Genomic DNA, 21,221 nt, shown 5'->3' with positions numbered 1-21,221 from the left:
GCGGGCATACCATGATGGTGCTGGCCACTTCGGGTGGAAGAAGCTGGAGATGCTGTTGAGGGAGCGGTTCTATTGGAGTGGGATGCGTGAATCGGTGGAAGCCTGGTGCCGAGAGTGCGGTCCTTGTACGCTGAGGAGAAAGGACGAGGCTAGCCAGAGGGCACAGTTACATCCCATAGTCACCCATCAGCCGCTGGAGCTGGTCGCCCTAGACCATGTCAAGCTCACCCCTAGCCGAAGTGGGTACACCTACGCATTGACCATGGTAGACCACTACTCAAGATTTATGGTGGTAGTCCCCGTTAAGGACCTGACTGGTCGAACCGCTGCTCGAGCGTTCCAGGCTTATTTTTGCCGACCCCATGGGTACCCCGAGAAGGTGCTGACTGACCAAGGCCCGGCTTTTGAAGCAGAAGTGTTTCACGAATTCTGTCAGCTGTACGGCTGCATGAAGATCCGGACCACTCCATACCACGCCCAAACCAACGGCATGTGCGAGAAAATGAACCACTTGGTCCTGGGGCTCCTCAAGACGCTACCGCTGGAAGAACGGAACATGTGGCCGGAAAAGTTGCCCGACTTGGTCGACATGTACAATAATATCCCTTCCAGCTCGACGAAGTGCACCCCAGCGTATCTGATGAGGGCTCGGCCTGGCCGCCTGCCGGTGGATCTGGAGATGGGATTGGAGGCCCCGGAAGCACTCCCTTCAACGGCAGAGTGGGAAAGTCGGAGGAGGGCACAGTACCGGCAAATCCAGGAGTATGTGGAGAAAAACCTCAGTCGAAGTCGAGAACAGCAAGAGCACCGGTTCAATCAGAAGGCGCCCGCAGGTCCTTTCCAGCCAGGAGATGTGGTGCTGAAACGGAAGAGAAAAGCCCACAAGCTGGATGATCAGTGGGAGCAAGTCCCTTACGTCATACAACCCACAGAATGGGGAGATGGGAAGACCTACCAGATCAGTCGTGACCAAGGGGGCACCCTGGCCACAGTTTCCCGGGACCATCTAAAAAAATGCCCCCCAGCGTTGAAGGCAGAGGCTGAAGTACCGGTTCCTCCACCCGTGGAGAAGGCAGCAGAGGTAATCCACACTGTAATGGGTGACTTCCCAGCAAACTGGCCTACACAGAACGGCGCGGTGATACTCCCAGTAATACTGTTCCCACAACCCGTGGATGAAGAAGTAGTGGAAGCGGTTAACCGTGAGCCAGAACCAGTGCCAGTGCCCAGGGATGAACCTGCACCCAGCCCCCCTACACCTCCGCCTGCTCCACACTATAGCAGGGAGGAGGAATCGATTGTTCCCTCTACCCCACTGTCTAGCAACACTGACACCGGGCCCCGAAGGTCCACCCGTTCCAACCTAGGTAGACCCCCACTTAGGTACAGGGAGACCGTTCTATGAGTAAAAGGGGTCCGCAAATGTGAAGGAGTGGTTGTTTGTTTGAAAAGTTGAAAGTTTGAAAGTTCTGCCAATGAAGAAAATGATTACCGAACAGTAACCTGATTTGTTTGTGTGATTTGCAACCGGCTGGAGCCGGCACCGTTGTCCCCGTGGGGACCGTTTAAAATGGCATGGGAACTATCCATGGACAAGCCCGTCAACTTGCAGGGCAACCACAGACGTTAGTGGCTTGTAAATATGTTGGTTACCGTTACCGTTTTCCGCAATGCCGCCTCCGGAGAGGCAGGTTGGAGGGAGGGCCCTGAGCAGAGCAGGCCAGGGCCCAGCCACCAAAGGAACCGGTGGCTACCCTCTGGAGGGAAGGACAGATCCCGCTCGGGTACCGTGTGCTGGACTGTGGGTCAAGGGGTGCTGCCTGGGTTTTAGGGGCAGCATCAGGGCCAGGTTACTTGGGTGGGAGAGAGCGGAAACCGTAACCGTAAACCGTTGCAACGTTTAAGAAATGTGCCTCCCGTCTTGGGAAGAAGTTATTAAAAATGTTATTTATGTTTGCTTAACCTTGTTACCCCTTTTTCAGAAAAATAAAACCGGTGTAGGACGGCAGCCCGCGGACGGTCTGCATTTTGCTAAGGGGGAATGTGTCGCCCTGGGCAAGCCAGGGGTCACAGGTCACAACACCACCACACCCCACACTCCAGGTAGGCACATCACAGCTAACCAGAAATCCTTGTTGCCTTCCTCCAGAGGCTGATGATTCACACCAGGGGGTGGGCCAGGCGGTTGGCTCCGCCCACCAAGGAGATCACAGCTCTGGAGGCGGGAAGTACCAGGCAGAGAACCCCGGGCAGGGGAAGAGTGAAGTCTAGCTGAGGGCTAGAGTAAACAACAAAGAAGTGAAAGTGAAGGAAAGAAAAGTGGAAAAGGAGGAAAGCAAGAAGTGGTGACAGAGCAGAGAGGGTGCAAAGCCTGAGGGCCCAGCTTTGTGTAGGGCCAGAACAGCAAGGTCAGCGACGGCGGTGACTGTCTGGAGGGGGACCGTTTGGAAGTTCCTGGAAGGACCCCGTTGGCTGTGTGCCCGGTGGTCTGGAGCAGTGTTCCGAAGGACAGTCAGCACCAGGGCAGGGGCCTATCGGACCCTGGCAAGGCTAGGAGTCGCCAAATTTGCCGAATCCGTCAGTGAAGGGGACGTAGATCCCCCAGCAACTAAGTCCCGATTGAAGGCAACAGTCCAACCGTTACAGAGAGACACCGCCACCGCCAAGGCACCAGTTTCTCAGGGCCAGCGCCTGCGGGCAAAGTGTAGAGCTCCTCTGGCCCAGATTGCAGTCGGGGAGCGGGTAACCGGAGGGAATCCACCGCTACCATCAGTCAAACATAGGTGCAAGGAAGAGGGACATCACCGTCAACTACCGGGAGTGCAGGTGCAGCCGTCTGCGGGACCGTCCTACCAGCCGTTTGGTTTACCGTACAAACTGTGTCCAAGTCTCAGGCTGAGTGAGTACCACAGTGCCGCAAGGCACAGCGCTGCCCCCGCGTCCCTGCGCCCACCAGGCCCCGCACCTCCTTCTCCACCCCCGGGCCCCGGGATCACTAACCCCTACCCACGGAGGGGCAACACAACACCTGGCTGCTCCGCATCACCATCCCCGGGACCCCCGAATTGAGCAGCGGTGGTGAAATCACCACAACCGTGGGTGGCGTCACGAACTATAACAATCCCCCACACCCAACCAACAATCCCCTTTCACTCACGGGCGAGGAGTGTCGCTCAAGAAACCCCCGGGATCCGGCCTACGGCTCGAGCCACCACTGAGCAGCGGCCGCCGGACCCGAGCAGAAGGGGGCGAGCGAAGTGTGCTGACACCCTCCTCCCCGCCCGCGACACCAATAGTTCCACATACGATCATGGTCGCAAATACTGTCATAAATTTGGCTAAAAAAACAACCAGATACACAGCAGCACTGCTAAAAGATTAGCTTCCAACTGGAGATGGCTCCAGTAAGAAGCTGAAACTCAGGGTTGGCGTGCCGTGTACAGTATTTCATATAATTTTTGTGTTTTGAATTAATTTCTCCTTGTAAAATACAAATAACTTAATTGGAAGCTAACTGGCCGGCGATGCTCTATGTCTGGTTGTATTTAAGGGAAACTAGTGACAGTATTGTTGGCATTGATCAGGTATGGAACTAATGATGTCAGTGGGACTGATAACAACATCCTTGGATGAATACAGCGACCTTGGAAGTGTGAAAAAGAGGGAGGATTCAGGATGATGTGGATTCTGCTGCAAGGAACATACACTACTCACAAAAAGATAGGGATATCTGGCTTTCGGGTGAAATTTATGAAAAACCTAAAAAGTTAAGGCTACAGTGATATTTTATCATGAAAGTAGGGAACTTATGGAGAAGCGTGCAATGGTGATGTCCTCATCTCAAACAATTTACTGAAACAAAAGTCAACAGTAGTGGGTATACACCCAAGAAATGTCAATGTCTCAGTTACTTGTCATGTGGTCTTGAGCATCAAATACAGCTTGACAACGACGTTTCGCAAGTCGAGTTATTGTCTGCTGAGGCATGGCATCCCAGTCTTCTTGAAGGGTGTTCCTCAGATAATTGAAGCTTTGGGAAACAGAGTTACAAGCCTCTACACGGTGATTTAGCTAATCCCATAGGTTTGTTATGGGATTCAGGTCTGGAGAAAGTGCAGGCCACTCCATTTGAGGTACACCAGTCTCCAACAGCCATTCTCTAATGATGCAAGATCGATGAGTTGGAGCACTGTCAACCATGAAGATGAAATTAGGCCTGTGTTGTTCATGCAGAGGCACAATGATCGGATTAATTATGTTAATCAAGTAATAGGGTTTTGTCACTCTACCATTCACGAAGTGTAGGGCAGCTCTGTATTGACTCTGTATTGACTAGACACACCTGCCTGCTATGTAACACCACTACCACCAAAGGCTCACCTGGTGACAACAGTGGCTGATACATAGTGCTCTCCTTCATGTCTTCTACATTGTTAGTGGCCATCATTTCCCCTCAACGTCAATTGACTTTCATCAGTGAATAGCCCTGAGGCCCACTGGTCCGTTTTCCAGCAAGACGATGACGCCTGTCCCTGGTTGTGTGGTCAGGTACCCTTGCAGATCATCTAGCATGGAGACCACGCTGATGTAAATAGTTTCAAATGGTCTGACTTGACACTTAAGTGCCTCTCTCCTCCCTTAAATGTGCCTGGATATATGTGGCATTCACAATCTGGTTCCGATGGGCATTGTTCACAATGAAGCAGTCATCTGTGTAAGATGTGGCCAAAGGATTTCGACTTCTATGCCTTTTTTGACTCTTCCAGTCTCATTGTATCTCTGTTGCAACCTGCTGATGACATTCAGCGACACTCTAAGCTCAGTAGCCTCTTCTATCTGAAAATATCCTGCTTGAAGAGGAGCAAGGTACTATTGATCAATTGCTAGGTGTCGTCTTGGTCTCATGATGTCAAAATGTGAGCAGCATGATGAGGAGGACTGTTTAAATACCAATTCTAACTGAACCCCAAGATTTATTGGTCGATTCATGGATCAAACACCTGTTGGGAATTTTGCCATTAAGCTCCTTGTTAGAGAACAGCACGTTGTACAAAAACTACTGAAACATTGAACAGTTAGACATGTGCAGTCAAAAGATTAGAGATCATATTAATTTCATCTGAAAAGGTCAGAGTGCATTTTATGATCATACTGAAATTTTAACCGAAAGACAATTATCCCTACCTTTTTGTGAGTAGTGTATGTGCTTTAAAGTTGGACTGCGTTATTCAACGTTGCCTTGCTCTGATCTGACTGGTATCCTTGTGGTGGAAGGAGGACCCAGATAAAAAAATCTTTAAAACTTTTCTTTGGTAAACCTACAGATAAATATCAGTGATTTCAAGTTAGCATCTGGACCATTCCATGCGGCAGTGGGAACATTTCCAAAAGTCTTTGTCTATGACACTTAAATACAGGGTACAACATTTCTTAGCATAACTGGTTCCTAGAAAAGCTGCCAAAATCACACCTCTGCATATTAAGATTCCCCGCCGCTATGGTAATATTATATTTTGGAGAGCCGCTATTGACCCACCACAATAAAAGATTGGCTGCTTTATATGTGAAACACAAAATGCTATTTATAATCGTAATTCATTAATATCAGCTAAGCAAACAAGCTAAGCCTGCTGTGTATCATTGATCACTGTATGTACAGACATGGCTGCATTCAAAAACTGATTTTCATTCTGTCACATTACAAGATATATATCATACTGAACTGAGGCAGGCGAAATAAAATGCCAGTAAATCATTTATGCATAAGAATCTCACAGCTGCTGTGTCCTCACATGAAAGGTGAGCTGAAAATAGCTTGTATCATACTGTATAATAAACCCCCAGCCGCAGCTCAGCCGACTGATACTTGTCTGCTTGAAAATGCTCTTGAGGGGTTATTCAAAAAAAGCAAGTTATCCCTTATCCATTCCAGGTTGATTGCTGGGGGTATGACTGCTAGAACCCCCACAGATCTGGAGATTTGAGATCTAAAACCCCTAAAATGAGGCTCTACAGTCCTAATTCAGTCTTGAATTCATTGCCTATGAGGTTTCTGAAGAATTCCGAGCGCATGCTAAACCTGAATTTGATTCAGTCAATGAGGCTTCTGGAGAATGTCTAGCACATGTTCAACTTCCACTCCATTCATTGTCTAGGAGGCTTCTGGAGAATTCCGAGCGCATGCTTAAATTCCACTCCATTCATTGCCTATGAGGTTTCTGGAGAATGCCTAGTGCATGCTCAATCTCCACTCCATTCATTGTCTGGGACTTTTGGAGAATGCCTAGAGCATTCTCAACCTCCTTTCCATTCATTATCTATGAGGCGTCTGGAGAATGCATAGTGCATGCTCAATCCTCACTCCATTTATTGTCTATGAAGCTTCGGGAGAATGCAGAGCGCAAGCTCAACCTCCACTCTATTCATTGTCTGAGGCTTCCGCAGAATGCATAGCGCATGCTCAACCTCCAATTCATTCATTGTCTATGAAGCTTTGGGAGAATGCAGAACGCATGCTCAATCTCCACTCCATTCATTGTCTATGAGGCTTCTGGACAATGCATAGCGCATGCTCAACCTCCACTCCATTCATGGTCCCCTCAGCTCCATTCAGAACAATGTAGCAGAGCCCTGTAGAGTCCTGCAGAGTTTTCTTGGGCCTTGATATCAAGAATAGCAGGTGTCCTAAGACTACAGCAATCAGCAAGTTATTTCCTATCCTGTGGGTTGGGAATAACTTTATTTTTTTGACGAATAACCCTTTAATTTCAAGTTCATCTTCCCACAATACAAAAAAATATAAATTTAACACAATAGGTCATAGAATATACTAGAATAGTGACTGAAGATCTGTGCACACTGCATCTATGTCATCACATATATTGGAAGCATCCCAATAAAGTTGGATAAAGGACCTGTCATTGGTTATATGGTCACTGAGTCTACAATAGGGCAATTTGCAACCTGGAATTTTTCATGGACATGCTAGCTTATCATACTTGATAGGAGTCCAGGATCCAGTAAGAATGTCTTCTAAGAGATGTCTGTTTTTTCTTGTGTAGCTCATAGGAGAAGCTCTACCTTTTTTTTGTATAACAAAATTGGTCTCCACAAGGATTGAAAAAACTGAGTGACTGACTAAAAATTGATTCAGCACATAAGAGAAAAAAAACTAAGGTGTGAAACCAGCCCAACAGTGACTACTATTCGGCTACTGCCATGGAAGTTGTGCTACAATATATTTTTATGAGAAAAACAAAAAGCCAGCACCAAATGTGCACTTCAGCACAAAACATTCCAAACTGTACTTATTATAAAAAATTTTTTAGAGATTTTTGGCAAAAAATTGCAATTTCTTGAGCTGCCTAGCCACGTCACGGCAAATCTCATTTGAGGCTGTCCTACACTAAAATATTTTTATAAAATGTGCCATACGGCCTCACATATGAATAGTAGAACTGCTCTTAGCAGCACTCCCCTGGTCTCACTTTTTATGAGAGTTAGGGCTCGCTCAAATTATGGTTTAAATCGGACGAGTGCAATGCGAGAAAATCTAACAGATGATCTGCAATTTCTTTCTCATGCCGATTCAGCATGAGCAAAAAATCACAGCATAGCTATTGGTAGAGTCTCTCGGATCACGCTCACCCATACAGGTCTATGTGTGCAAGTGAAACATCGGACTGCACACAGATGTCGTCTGACATACACAGAGACAGGCAATCCACAAGATGCAGAGATTCAGCTCTCCAACTTCTCCACACTTGTGCTTTGACTCTTGCATGTGAGAGAATTGGATTACAGTGAATGACACTCAGCTCTCGCTCATAGCAGAGTTTGAGTCGAGTATCATTAACATATCGGATCGGATGCTATACCCTAGTGTGGCCCCGAATAGAAATTAACATGTAACAGCGGAGGACAGTGACCCTAATATCCCACTTATGTATCACACACACATATTCACATTACATGTACACATTCACAAACACCTACAATATGCACATCACTGCACATTACACACACACGTATATACCATGTGTGTGTGTGTGTGTGTATATTATATATATATATATATATATATATATATATATATATATATATATATATATATATATATATATATATATATATATATATATATATATATATATTACACGGTGTATATATCCTATACATATAACACATATTTAAACATTTGACACCTAGAAAGATGGATTACATATATTATCCTTAACCCTCTATAAATGAACGCCAAGAAACTATACCTATGAACCTACCCGAAAATATAGAGACAGCTGTATGCCACAAAGATGCTCATTTAGTCTTTTTTTAACTGATGAGAATGTTGGTGCTTTTTATTCATGCATATATTGTGTGAAAAATATAATTTCAAAGCGGATCATAAATATGTCAGCTTTCCTTTAGAAATAGCGCCAACCCCGACCATGATTTAAATCTGAAGATGTGCACGAACACTGAATCCCAGTTGGAAGTATAACAGAGTACATGTAAAAAAATAGGAATCTTTTCCTGCAATCAAATCTCCAAATTTTTCAATAAAAGAAAATAGCTTTATTGATCCATTAAATAATATAAAATATACACAAAGAAAACAGGATATCCTGCACAAAAATTACCTACCTATTTTGAACTTAGAAATACAGTACGTATGGTTCTTGCCATGATTAATGGAGATTTAGTCAGCTTACCGGTTAGCAATGAAGTCTGTTGCAGCGGATTCTGGATGTGCCAGCAGGGAACAAATGGAGGAAGGAAGGATCCAGCAAATCAGCGTCTTCATAAACCATTTGTTTATTATACAAAAGGATTACAAACGTAGAACAGGATAGAAAAAAAATAAAAAAATATTACATGGGGACAACATAATCAAAGAAACGCGTTTCAGACTATGTTCTTAGGGGTACTTTGCACAGTACGACATCGCAAGCCGATGCTTGCGATATCGAGCGTGATAGTCCCCGCCCCCGTCGCAGCAGCAATAATAATCTTGTGATTGCTGCCGTAGCGAACATTATCGCTATGGCAGCTTCACATGGACTTACCTGCCCTGCTACGTCGCTCTGGCTGGCGAACCGCCTCCTTACTAAGGGGGCGGGTCGTGCGGCGTCACAGCGACGTCACACGGCAGGCAGCCAATAGAAGCGGAAGGGCGGAGATGAGCGGGACGTAAACATTCCGCCCACCTCTGTCCTTCCGCATAGCCGGCGTGAGCTGCGGTGACGCAGGTAGGAGATGTTCCTCGCTGCTGCAGCTTCATACACAGCGATGTGTGCTGCCGCAGGAACGAGGAACAATATCGTACTGTCACTGCAGCTACATTATAGAAATGTCGGACACTACACCGATGATACGATTACTACGCTTTTGCGCTCGTTAATCGTATCATAAAGGATTTACACACTACGATATCGACAGCGACGCCGGATGTGCGTCACTTTCGATTTGACCCCACCGACATCGCACCTGCGATATCGTAGTGTGCAACATACCCCTTAGTCTTTCCTTAGTTACATACTCCGAAATGCGTTTGTTTTATTATGTTGTCCCCATGTAATATTTTTTGAGTTTTTCCTACTATGTTCTACGTTTTTAATCCTTTTGTATATAAACAAATGGTTTTATGAAGACGCTGATTTGCTGGATCCTTCCTTCCTCCATACATATTTCTAGGCTCAAAATGTGTAGTTCTTTGCAGGATGTCCTTTTCTTAATCTTGTGTGCTTTTTGTATATCTTTTTTATGGATAAATAAAGCTATTTTTTTTACTTACAGAATTTGCAGATTGAGTGCTGGACAAGATTAATGGGAACCTGTCATTTGAAAAAAACACCATTAACCTGCAGATATGGGGTTAATCTGCAGGTTACGAGTATTTCGAACCTGCTCAGCACCTGTACATCAAACCCCCGCTGCCGGGAGGAAATTAACTTTATTCGTCTCGGCAACATTAGGGTATAAGTCAGTGGGGTGGTGACTGCGCAGATTCAGTCAACACTGTGTGTATGGAAGACCGTGGCAGTAACCGCACCCCTAGCCCTGACTGACAGACGCTCGGCATTACACAAGGCCGTCAATCAGCGCAAGGTGCGCAGTTACAGCCGCCCCATTATATACACAGAGTGGTGACTAAACCTGCGCAGGCGCCATCCTGATGACTAAAACCCTAACACTGCCAGAAGGAATAAAGTTAATTTCCTCCCAGCAGCAGGATTTGATGTGTAGGCACCGAGTCAGTTCCAAAAGCTATTAACCTGCAGATTAACCCCATATCTATAGGTTAATAGTGTTTTTCACGTGACAGGTTCCCTTTAATGTTTTTTAACATATGCTCTATTATCCTTCCAACTGGAATTGAGCATCAGCACACATCTTAAGAGTTCCACATTTTTCTAAACCTACACAAACAAGTAACTGTAAAAGCTCGCTCATGCCACCGTATTATTGGTCCGAGTGCAGTCCAACAAAATATCGGAACGCACTTCAACCAATGTCTGTGTGGCCGCCCAATTTTTTTTCTTCATACCGAGCCAATCCAAGGAAAAAATTGCAGCATGTCCAAGTTTGATGCAATATTCGGATCACATTTCTCCTTACAAGTCTAAGGGTGAGTGAGAACCATCGTACTGCACTTGGTTGACATCTGAGTGCAGTATGATTTCCACACACTGACACAATGGAGAAGATGGAGAAATTTTGTTCTCCATCGTCTTCTCACAGTGTGCTCCCCTTCTCATATCCGAGAGAACTGGATCACACTAAGCTGACACTCTGATCAGAGTTTGATCAGAGTGTCCTGAGCATAATCGACCCAAATTCCTTGGCAGAGAGATCTACAATCGTGTGACCCAGGCCTAAAGGCCACTTTACACACAGCGACATCGCTAGCAATGTCATTGGTGAAAGCTCCCGCCCCTGTCGGTTGTGCGTCACGGGAAAATCGCTGCCCTTAGCGCACAACATCGCTAGGACCCATCACAACCTGCGTCCTGCAGCAGCAACAATATTTGAGATTAGAACGACATGTCAACGATCAATGATATGGTGAATATTTTTGATTGTTAGCGGTCGTTCGTACGTTTCACACGCAACAACGACGCTAACGAGGCCGGATGTGCGTCATGAATTTCGTGACTCCCAACGACATCTCGTTAGCGATCTCATTGCGTGTAAAGTGGCCTTAAGGCTAAAACATCAGCACATAAACTCTTTTGATGGCAATCTCCATGCTAGGTTAGTGGAGTGTGTGCATGAAGTATAAGTACATCAATCCCATGGCTACAATGTCTAAAAGATGTTATTCTCAGTCAAGTATTAAATGTCGGATATCAATGACGCCTTAAATACTGTTCTGCCTATTTATTTTAAGCTGTAAACCACAGGATAAACAGCTCTGCTATAAATGCTTTCTGACCATGACAGTCACATTCAGATCTGGAAGAGGGTTGCGAGCAACATTCAACTACCGCCCCTCACAGTACTGACACCCAGAGACCCCATTACCAGTATTATGACAGCCAAAGCTTTTCCACGGAAATCACACCGAGGCAGCATACCAAGATCCAGGGGTTCCCTCCATATCTCCATTCAGCTCTGCTCTTCTGTGTGACAAGTCACCATTTGCAGACCTGCTCTTGATAGCTATTGTTAAGTTAAGTTGGAAGACAGCCGTGAGCCACACATCACAGGCCCAAATACCACAAGTCCCGAGCTATAGGTTTGGGACCCATGATGTAGCCCATTCAATAAATATAATAAAAGGGAGAAAAAAACAATGTCAGTAATGCTGTTTTTATGTCATGTGCCTGGGCACTTTCTCCTACCTGACTACTTTGTGCTGATGCCACTCATCAGGGGCATACCTACCGCAGTTGCAGAGGTCACCATCTCAACCAGGCCCACAAGATTAGGGGCCCAGCGCCCGCCTTGCAGATAAATAGCCGGCTCCTGTCAGTGAGAGAGGAGCTGTGCTGTTCCTGCACCCTCAATAGAAGCAGCCGGGCAGCGCTAAGCCCCACCCCGTCCAGCCTCCTCCTGTGACATCAGTCTCCCTGGCTCTGGTACAGTGTGCTGCCGGCTTTTGCCGAAGATAAATCCGGTGAGGGCCAGTAGTGGCGGTCTTGACTGGCATGTAAAATTTGTGAGGCAGAACTTTTAGTGTGCCTCATCGTCCCAGCAGCACAGGCAGAGCTCTGCCTCCCTCTCCCTCTCTCTGTTCAGTCACCGACAGCGTCTGATCGTTTATTTACTTATATATAATCATGCGACCATGTGGAGAGGGGTGAGCTGTACTGCAGGAAAGTGCAGTTGACTTTTTATGTTATATCTTACCTTAGGCCTAAGACACACGGCATGAAAATCGGACTGAGTGGATTGCGATAAAACATCGCATTCCACTCGGACCAATATTAGCCTATGTGCAAGCAGCCATGAGTGATTATTTTCTTGGCTCCAATCAGACCGAGAAAACAATCGTAGCATGCTGCGATTGTAATGCGAGACTCTTTCTTTCGCACCCATTCAAGTCTGTGGGGCAAGAGAAAGATCCCACTGCACTCGCAGTACACCAGTGTACCGCAAGTGCAGGGTGAGAATAGCAATAGCCGTCTACGGAGGAGAGAGGGAGATAAATCCCTCCCTCTCCTCCTCCATGCCGGCCCACCCCTCCTCAGCACTGGCCCACCCCTCCTCAGTGACGGCCCATCCCCCGCAGGGTGCGATAAGTGCAGTCGCAGCATTAAGAGAGTTAAACTGCCGGGAGCAGCGCAAGTACTGCTCCCGGCAGCGAGAGCCGGGTCCCGGCTGTGAGATCAGGCAACCGCGGCGGTACAGCACTTGAACCCCCGTGATCACCATGACTAAAAAACGCTCAAAAAGCATGGAAAAAAGCATGTGAAAAAACATACTAATGCAATAAAAAAATGCACATTTTTTCAGTTGCTTTTTTTCCTGTCAAACATGTGTACCGCACAGCGGCCTCGGCTGCGACCGCCGAGCCACTCGGGTCCGCGCTCGTTCTGCGGTCGGTGGCTCGAGCCTCTTACGGACCCGGGGGTCACTTCGCTCTGTAAGGGAGGCTGGCGCTACACACCGGGGATGCGGGGATTTCGGGTGTCGGGGTGATTGCTCGTGACGCCACCCACGGGTCGTGGTGATGGTGGGCACCACCACTGCGGTAGAGGTGAGGGACTCCCGGGAGCGGTGTCGGGGCGCAGCTTTGGTGTTAACCCCTCCGTGGGTAGGGGCGGTGTGTCCCGGGGCCCGATTGCGGGGAGCTGGTGAAGGGCGCAGTGCTGCGGTGCGGCGCGGTGCTGGATGGCACTGTTGTACTCACGATTAAGTCCCACAGAGTCACTGGTAAACCAAACGTGGTGATAGACGGGAGGCCCGCAGCCGGCTGCAGTCCACTAGTCCTGCACCTAAATGTAAATGTACCACGGTGCCGAAGCACGGGTGGTCCGCTCCACCGGCGGGTGTGTCGAAGGAGCTCCTTTGCCTGCAGGCGCTGGCCCTTGGATCTCTGGCCTCTGGCGGTGGCTACTTTCCGCTCGGGTTGGGCTGTTGCCTTCAATCGGGACTTTGGTGGGAAAGAACCCAGGGAGGTCCAGATCCTCAATCAGTGAATTTGACTATGGTGGTGGCCTACGGCCTAGTCAGGGTTTGAGTACCCATCCTGGTGCTCCGGTATACTGTTGGCTCCCCGGTTCAGTTCCGGCGGGCTCCAACCCTGACCCGGTCCCTATGGTTTCACCAGTCGTGTTCCCGGTCTCCTGCAGGCGGCCCCTGCCGTCTGCCTGCCTGACTGTTTGGGGGTCCTAGGCTCCAACCCAGGCCCCGCGCAGAACTGTGTGTCACTCTCCACTGCTGTACTGAACTACTCTCTCATCTATCTGCTCTTGAACTTCCTGCCTCAGGCCAGCAGACTCCTCGGTGGGCGTGTCTTTCTGCCTGACTCCGCCCACCTGGTGTGCCTCTCTCTGAGGGAAGCAATCAGGTCTTTGTGTTTGACGGGTGTTACCTTCCTAGTGTGGGGAGGGGGTGTGGTGTGTGTAATGACCTGTGACCCCTGGGTGCCAGGGCGTCACACATGCGGTTTTATGTGCAGATTTTCTGCACATAAAAACTCAATGTGGGCACATTGCCTGAAGTAGATTTGATGCAGTATGTCCTGGGAGATGTCAGTATGTCCTCACTTGAGCAACCAAGTGGTGGATGGGGTGAGGAGAGGAGAGCAGGCAGGGGCGTAAACGCAGAGATCGTTACTGGGCCCGATGGTACAGGGGACCGGCCGACCCCAGCTCCTACTTCAGCTGGATGTGCGTCTGAGGGCACACATCCAGCTAAAATGCATCACAGCACATAGACCAGCCGGGTCCCTGCACTGTGATACATGCTGCCAGCCAAACAGTGGCTGGCAGCTGACTTCCATACCGTGACTGGGGGCAGCACTTCGATATCACAGGCCACTCTGCGTTCGCTACAGAGGACACTGGGAGATGTGGGAGTAGAGGGAAGATGAGTAGAATTTGTTAATTATTTTTTTTTTAATTATGTGCTAGAAACCATATATACCAGGATGAGGAACATATACACCAGGATGGAGACCATGTATACCAGGATGGGGGACATATATACTAGGATATGGACCATACATACCAGGACGAGGAACATATATACCAGGTGCAGGATAAGCGACATTTTTATCAGGAAGGGCCCAGGATTGGATAAATAGATACCAGGATGGGGACGTTATATACCATGTATACAAAGATGGAGACCATGTATACCAGGATGGGGGACATATATTCCAGTATGGGGGACATATGTACCAGGATTGGGGACATTACTGTATAAAGAAGGGGGGAAAGGGGCAATTATTATGTCTTTATGGAATTTAGAACACTACAGATGCCCATACATTTGACCAAAGTTCGGAAGGGGACCCAGGTCCAAATTTTGCAACGGGGCCCATCACACTCTAGTTACGCCACTGCCGCTCACTACACTAATACACCCAAAAGTGTAGCGAGTGACTTCAGAGAAGAGAAGAGGACAGAAAGCAAATACGTGCAGCTCCATCACTGAATTGGTGAATGTCACCATTGATCACTCAGGAGCTCCAGAACTTTGCTCTTCACCCTATTCCCTTCTCAGGCTGCACCAAAGCCATCTCATTTTCATATAAATTGAAAGTTATTTTATCAGGCACTGTACCAATAACAGGTAGAGAGTTAGCATGATTTTATGGGGGCTAAGTCCCCTGCAACACAATATATTCCATTTAAAATGCCTGCTTGGCATAACAGACTAGCTGTGAGGGCTATAGTTTAAAAATGGGATCTTGATTGGAGGTTTCATACATACTACTACCTCAGGGGCTCTGCAAAAGCAATATGTTGAGAGGCAATCAATTACACTTCTTCTAAGCCTCGATATGTACATGAAAATTACAAAATGACCACATAAAGGGTATTCAAGTATTCAGGAGCAATTGAGAAATAAAATAGGGGTTCATTTTTTCTTATTAGCTCCTGCAAAAATAAAAACCATGTTGATCTAAATGTACATGATATTATAATAAACAATTTTTCATTTTCACAGACCTTTGTTAAATGAATCTATAAAACCAGTGGTGTAAAAATGTTAATGACATTCCCTAGATTATTTCATTGAGGGGAGAAGTTTCTAAAATGGGGTCACTTCTGGGGGGATTCCTCTCTACTAACACCTCAGGAGCTCTGAAATTGTGATATGGCAAACAAAAACTAATTCAACAAAATTTGCATTCCAAAAGCCAAATGTTGCTTCTTCTGAGCAATGCCATGAGCCAAAACAGTAGAGAATCACATAAAAGGTATTGCCATATTCAGCAGAAATTAAGTAACAAATTGTGGGGTAATATTTCTTCTATTACTCCTTGTGAAAATGAAAAATTTGGGGCCAAAACTACATTTTAATGGAAAACATGACATTCTTAATTTTAAAGTTAACCCACTTTTTAAATACGATCTTGAATGCTATAATTAATACACTTTTTAAAATGGGGTGATTTGTCTGAGACTACTACTATATCAGCTCCTGAAAGGCACGTAAGAACTAAATCGACTCAACAAAAACTTGGTTTCTGAAAGTTTCTTTAAAAATTGAGACTTCCAGAAACCTAAAATTATAAAAGTCTAGTGTCTCAAAAAAGTACTTGACGTATAACAAGTTATGCGAAAATTTAGTAAACATATGGGAAATCTTAATAAATGAGTATTTTGTGTGTTACTAATATCTGTTTAAGGGTAAAAGTTTGAAAAATCCAAATATTTGTAAAAAAAAAAAAATGTAAAGGAATTCAAAACATATTGAACTAAATTTACTATTAACATAAAGTACAATGTCACAAAAAAAGAAAAAACTGTTTTAGGCCCTGTTGGAACATTCCGTTGTAGCTGCGGTTTTGCTGCAGAATTGGTGCACTTTTTGTTCAAAACCTTCATTCAGTCGTTCCCCAGCAAAGTCTGAGAAATCCAAAATGCTGTGCGCACGTTGGTTCTTTTTTCCTTACAGGTTTTGCTGCAGATTTTCTGCAGCAAAAAGAAGCATCGTGTCACTTCTTTTCTGCAGAGTCCCTGCATTTTTCCCTGTGTTTTGCCATTGACAATGTTAAAAAAAATCGCAGGGACATAATGCAGGTAAAAACGCACCAAAACCGCGGTAAAACCACATGCGGGGTTTTTTTATGCGTTTTTCGGCCAGAGGTGCGTTGTTTGCTGAAGAAACAAAACCTTTGTGTGCGCACAGGGCCTTAGAACAACTGGGATACATAAAAGCATGGAAAAGTTACCGCATAATTATAGAAGAAAGAAGAAGGAGTATTAAAGGGCCTATGCAATGTAAAAAAAGAGGGTAAAGGCTCCTTGTGAATATCAAAATGGTAATTTATTAGACAATCAAGTATAAACAAGGAGACAAAGATCATGATAAGCATTAAAAAAACGTAAGTGCAGGAAGGAAGTCCCAGAAAAAGGTTCCCAGACCATGGGCCTCTGCCTCAATAGATAACCAGAGTGGATCAGCAGCATTCCCATACCATTAAAGAGAACTAAATATAAGTCAATGCTAGAATTGCCGCTTACCCATTAGTAAAGTGCAGTAGTGCTTTGGCAAATGCCAGGGCAGACGTCCGGTGCAGGGGAAGGAAGCCCCAAAGTTACTGCATGCCAGATTGGAATTTTGCAACGTAAAACTCCATAGTTTTGGACTTTCCAGTTCTGATGGTTTGATAAAAATATATATGTAAAACAAAATGTGGAAATAGGCCTAAGTGGTATGTTTGGCTTCTAAGGATGTGTAATGCATCTAATTTTCTGTTTAGGTCACACTTTGTCACTAATATCAATTTAAAAAAAAAAACACGCAATGTTTCACAAAATATCTTGCGATGCCTATGTGTATAGAGTGCTGAGTGACATTTTGACAATTTGTCAGGTGCTTACTAAAAGAAAATATACAATGACGAGCAAAAGGGTAACAATATTTTGAACTTTTGACTTTCAGGCTCCATATCTCACCTTCCACTACAGCTTCGAGAGAAAGACTACCTTCATTTTATAGACAATCATCTTGGCTATTTCTGACACAAATTTTACTTGTAACTACTGAGCATATGATTAGTTATGCAGATTCTTGTCATATCACTGCTTTGTTAGTGTTTTGCTCCTGGTGGTGAAAAATCTCTTTCTACAAGTGTACTACAAATTACAACCTGTTCTCACATTCCCTAATAGCTCAGTATGTTATTAGGTTGATTCCTAAGTGAAAGGTCACTGGTTCAAATTGAGGAGCGGCCATGGAGAAGATTTACCAAGAAAATAGAAATAGCTTCATCCAGTTCATTGACAGAGGTTTCTAAGCCAAGAAAATTCCCAGACTGCATCAAGTGAATGCCATGACAGTTTGAAGAATGTCATATTAAGTCTGTACATCCATTCAAAAGCCAAGAGGTGGCCGTTCAAGCAAAATATTAGGATCAACAAGTTGGCTCAACCCAAGGTCTATCTATTCTGGAGTGACAAATATGGCAGTGGAGGCGGCTTGTATACTTCATAATAGTGAGATCACAGACGTCCAGACAAGTATTGTGCGACGCACACTACACAAGTCTGGAAGAGTGGCTTGAAAAAAGGTGAAGAAGCCTCAACTTCAATATCATAAGAGGTGTTGTAATAAGTTTGAAAAACAGTACAAGAAATGGACAGTAAAAGATTTAAAACAGGTGATTTAGAGTGATCAGATGAAAGTCAATTTTCTAAGCTCTGATGGGTGCAAATGGGTATATGGGTATAGAAGAAACAATGGAAAAATGGGTTAATGGATTGAGAAATTGAAGGAACTGTCAAGTTCAATGGAGGAAGCCTGATGATATGAAGTTGTTTCACAGCCAAAGGCATTGGATACTTGACCAGGTTAGGTGGTAGTCTCAATGCTGAGCTCTATGTGGGTATCCTACAAGATGTTACTTCGCACACTCGAGTACTATGGGTATGAAAAGGACAACATAGTGTTCCACCAGGACAACAACCCGAAGCATAGGTCGAGATTGGTGAAGAAATGGTTTAATGACAAAGTAGAGGTGCTGAATTGTACCCCACAGTCCCCAGACCTCAATCCAATTGAACACTTGTGGTTAGAGTTGAAGAAAAAGCTGTATACATACTTAAGTGAATCAACCAGTATGCACCAACACTGGGAACTTGCAGAAGGAACATGAGATCAGATTTCGATCAAGACATTCTTGGATTTGATTAAGAGCATGCCCAGAGGGATTCAGGCAATGTTGAAAGCCAAACTTGGATTTACAGAATACTAGCAAAATTCAAAAATGTACATTTTTAGGATCAAAACAATAACAATGCAGTGACATGACAATAATCTGCATAACTAATCATATGCTAAATCAGGGGTCCCCAAACTACCCGGCCCGTGTCACAATTTCCTTGTGTTATTTCAATTGTAAGCGCACAGGCGCTTACAATTGAAATAACCCGCCGAGCGCTACACGGGAAGTCTCGTTCCTGTGTAGACGCTCGGCGCTCGTCGTCCAGACCTAGAATGATCACATCATGACGCACGACGTGCTCATCTAGGCCTTACAGCCGAAGACAGAGGAGCCGGGACCACAGCGCGGGAGCGGCTGCAGTGCTAGGTAAAGTCTATTTTCACTTTTTTTTACTGGGCATGGAGGAGGATCAGAGAGCTGGAGCTATATGGGGGATTGATGGGACCTATATGGGGAAGAGCTGGACATATATGAGGGAGACTGCATGGGACCTATATGGGGGAAGAGCATGGGACCTATATGAGGGAGACTGCATGGGACCTATATGGGGGAGACTGCATGGGACCTATATGGGGGAGACTACATGGGACCTATATGGGGGAGACTGCATGGGACCTATATGGGGGAGACTGCATGGGACCTATATGGGGGAGACTGCATGGGAGCTATATGGGGGAGACTGCATGGGACCTATATGGGGGAGAGAGCATGGGACCTATATGAGGGAAAGAGCTGGACCTATATGGGGGAGAGAGCTGGACTTATATGGGGGCAGAGTGCTGGACCTATTTGCGGGAAGAGAGAAGCACATTTCAGAGGTGCACTGTGCTGTATTTGGGGAGTACAGTTTATGTAAGTGTTATAATCTGAGGTACAGCGTGTGTACAGTTTTATTGTTGGCATATATTGTTTTTGTAGGGCTGTATATATATTTATTGGTATTTTACTAATGGCAATTTGGAATCCCAAGGAAACAATGACGTCAAAAAAGAGAAAAATTGACTCGGAGTGTAGGATATTCAATTATTTTCGATTATTTTGAATGTTGCATTTGTTCCCTTTTTGTTTTACTTTAAAATGAGATACATGTAGTGTGCACAGGGATTTTCATAGTTTTTCTCATAGTCCGGCCCTCCAACGGTCTGAGGGACCGTGAACTGGCCCCCTGTGGAAAAAGTTTGGGGACCCCTGTGCTAAATAGTTAGAAGTCAAATTTATGGATGCGATAGCCAAGATGATTGTCTATAAAATGAAGGTAGTCTCACGTTTGAAGCTGTAGTGGATAGTGAAATATGAAGCCCGAAAGTGAAAAGGTCAAACCATTGTTACCCTTTTGCTTGTCAGTGTAAAGGAAAGGAGGTTTAATATAAATGTTTTATTTTATAATTTAGATTTTATTTGAACATTTCAAGAGTGTGAAAATTGTCCCGGCTATCAAAGGTGCAAAATGTCAGAAAAATCATGGAGAGAAAAGAGTGAAAGTACTAAAAGCATATGCTGGAGGGCTAATGCATTTCAGGAAATTGGGAATTACATAATACTCAAAAACATTAGCATTGAGGGCTTAATGCATTTAGTGAAGATGATTTTATACCACACCTAGTGATCTTTCCATCTTTGCTACTTGTAAAAACCTATTTAATCATCATAATAATCAGATTGCAAGTTATATATTTGCAGAATCATAGCACAGAGTCATATAAACAAAACCTGGGATTTTAGAAAAAGCCATGTAAAGAAGCCTGTCATTTAAAGTAACTTTTTACAATAGAAATAACTTTACTTCTGGCCATTATATGACTTTTCCTGGATTTTCACCAGTTTTCTTTTTCACAGGCTTTATCCCTAACTTTCAGTTTTTTCTAAACTAGTGGAGTAGAGTGGAGACTAGCAAAGATGTCCTTCCCCACCATACACTGCACACACAGACATGAGGGATCGCTGTTCTTCTGTTAAGATGTAATAGAAGTATTGAGGCCACCACACAGCAGTACTGAGCAGTGTGTAGGTGAATCCAGCAATGAGGTAAGTTAAAACACTTCTTAAAAAGCTATCACAATAACAGTTGCACTCAAGCAAGATGGAAAAAGCTGAAGGATGCAAACAGTGAACATGCATTGCTGCTTAGAAAAAACAAGAAAGAAATATTTTTGAAAACAAAATTAGATACTTAGCAAATAAAAATGAAGAGTTTTATTTCAGCCCAGCTACCACATCACGGTGTACTTCTCAACTGGGTCCTAGGGAGGGAAGCTCTGCGTCACTGAATTGTAGGTGCTCAGGGAAAAAAAAACGGACAAAAATAGAGATTATCCCGGCACACTATTACTCCCAATTAAGAAAAATCATGCAACTGTTCATATGCAAATTTCTT

The 21,221-nt window shown here is 45.1% G+C and overlaps 1 protein-coding gene across 6 annotated transcripts in view; it reads right to left on the bottom strand.

Annotated features, from left to right (window-relative positions):
- Nucleotides 1–21,221, bottom strand: part of ZBBX (zinc finger B-box domain containing) — a 341,437-nt gene that overhangs the window by 265,279 nt on the left and 54,937 nt on the right. The window contains exon 2 of one of the 6 annotated variants that reach the window (XM_075338565.1): nt 5,185–5,318. The exons of the other annotated variants lie outside the window; for them this stretch is intronic. The gene's annotated coding sequence lies outside the window, so the exon portion shown is untranslated. The remainder of the gene's footprint in view (nt 1–5,184; nt 5,319–21,221) is intronic. 6 annotated transcript variants of the gene reach the window in all.

Source organism: Anomaloglossus baeobatrachus, chromosome 3 (genome assembly GCF_048569485.1).
Source record: "Anomaloglossus baeobatrachus isolate aAnoBae1 chromosome 3, aAnoBae1.hap1, whole genome shotgun sequence".
Lineage (NCBI taxonomy): Eukaryota > Metazoa > Chordata > Amphibia > Anura > Aromobatidae > Anomaloglossus > Anomaloglossus baeobatrachus.
Note: the sequence above shows the minus strand (reverse complement) of the source record. Positions and strands in the feature narration are given on the sequence as shown.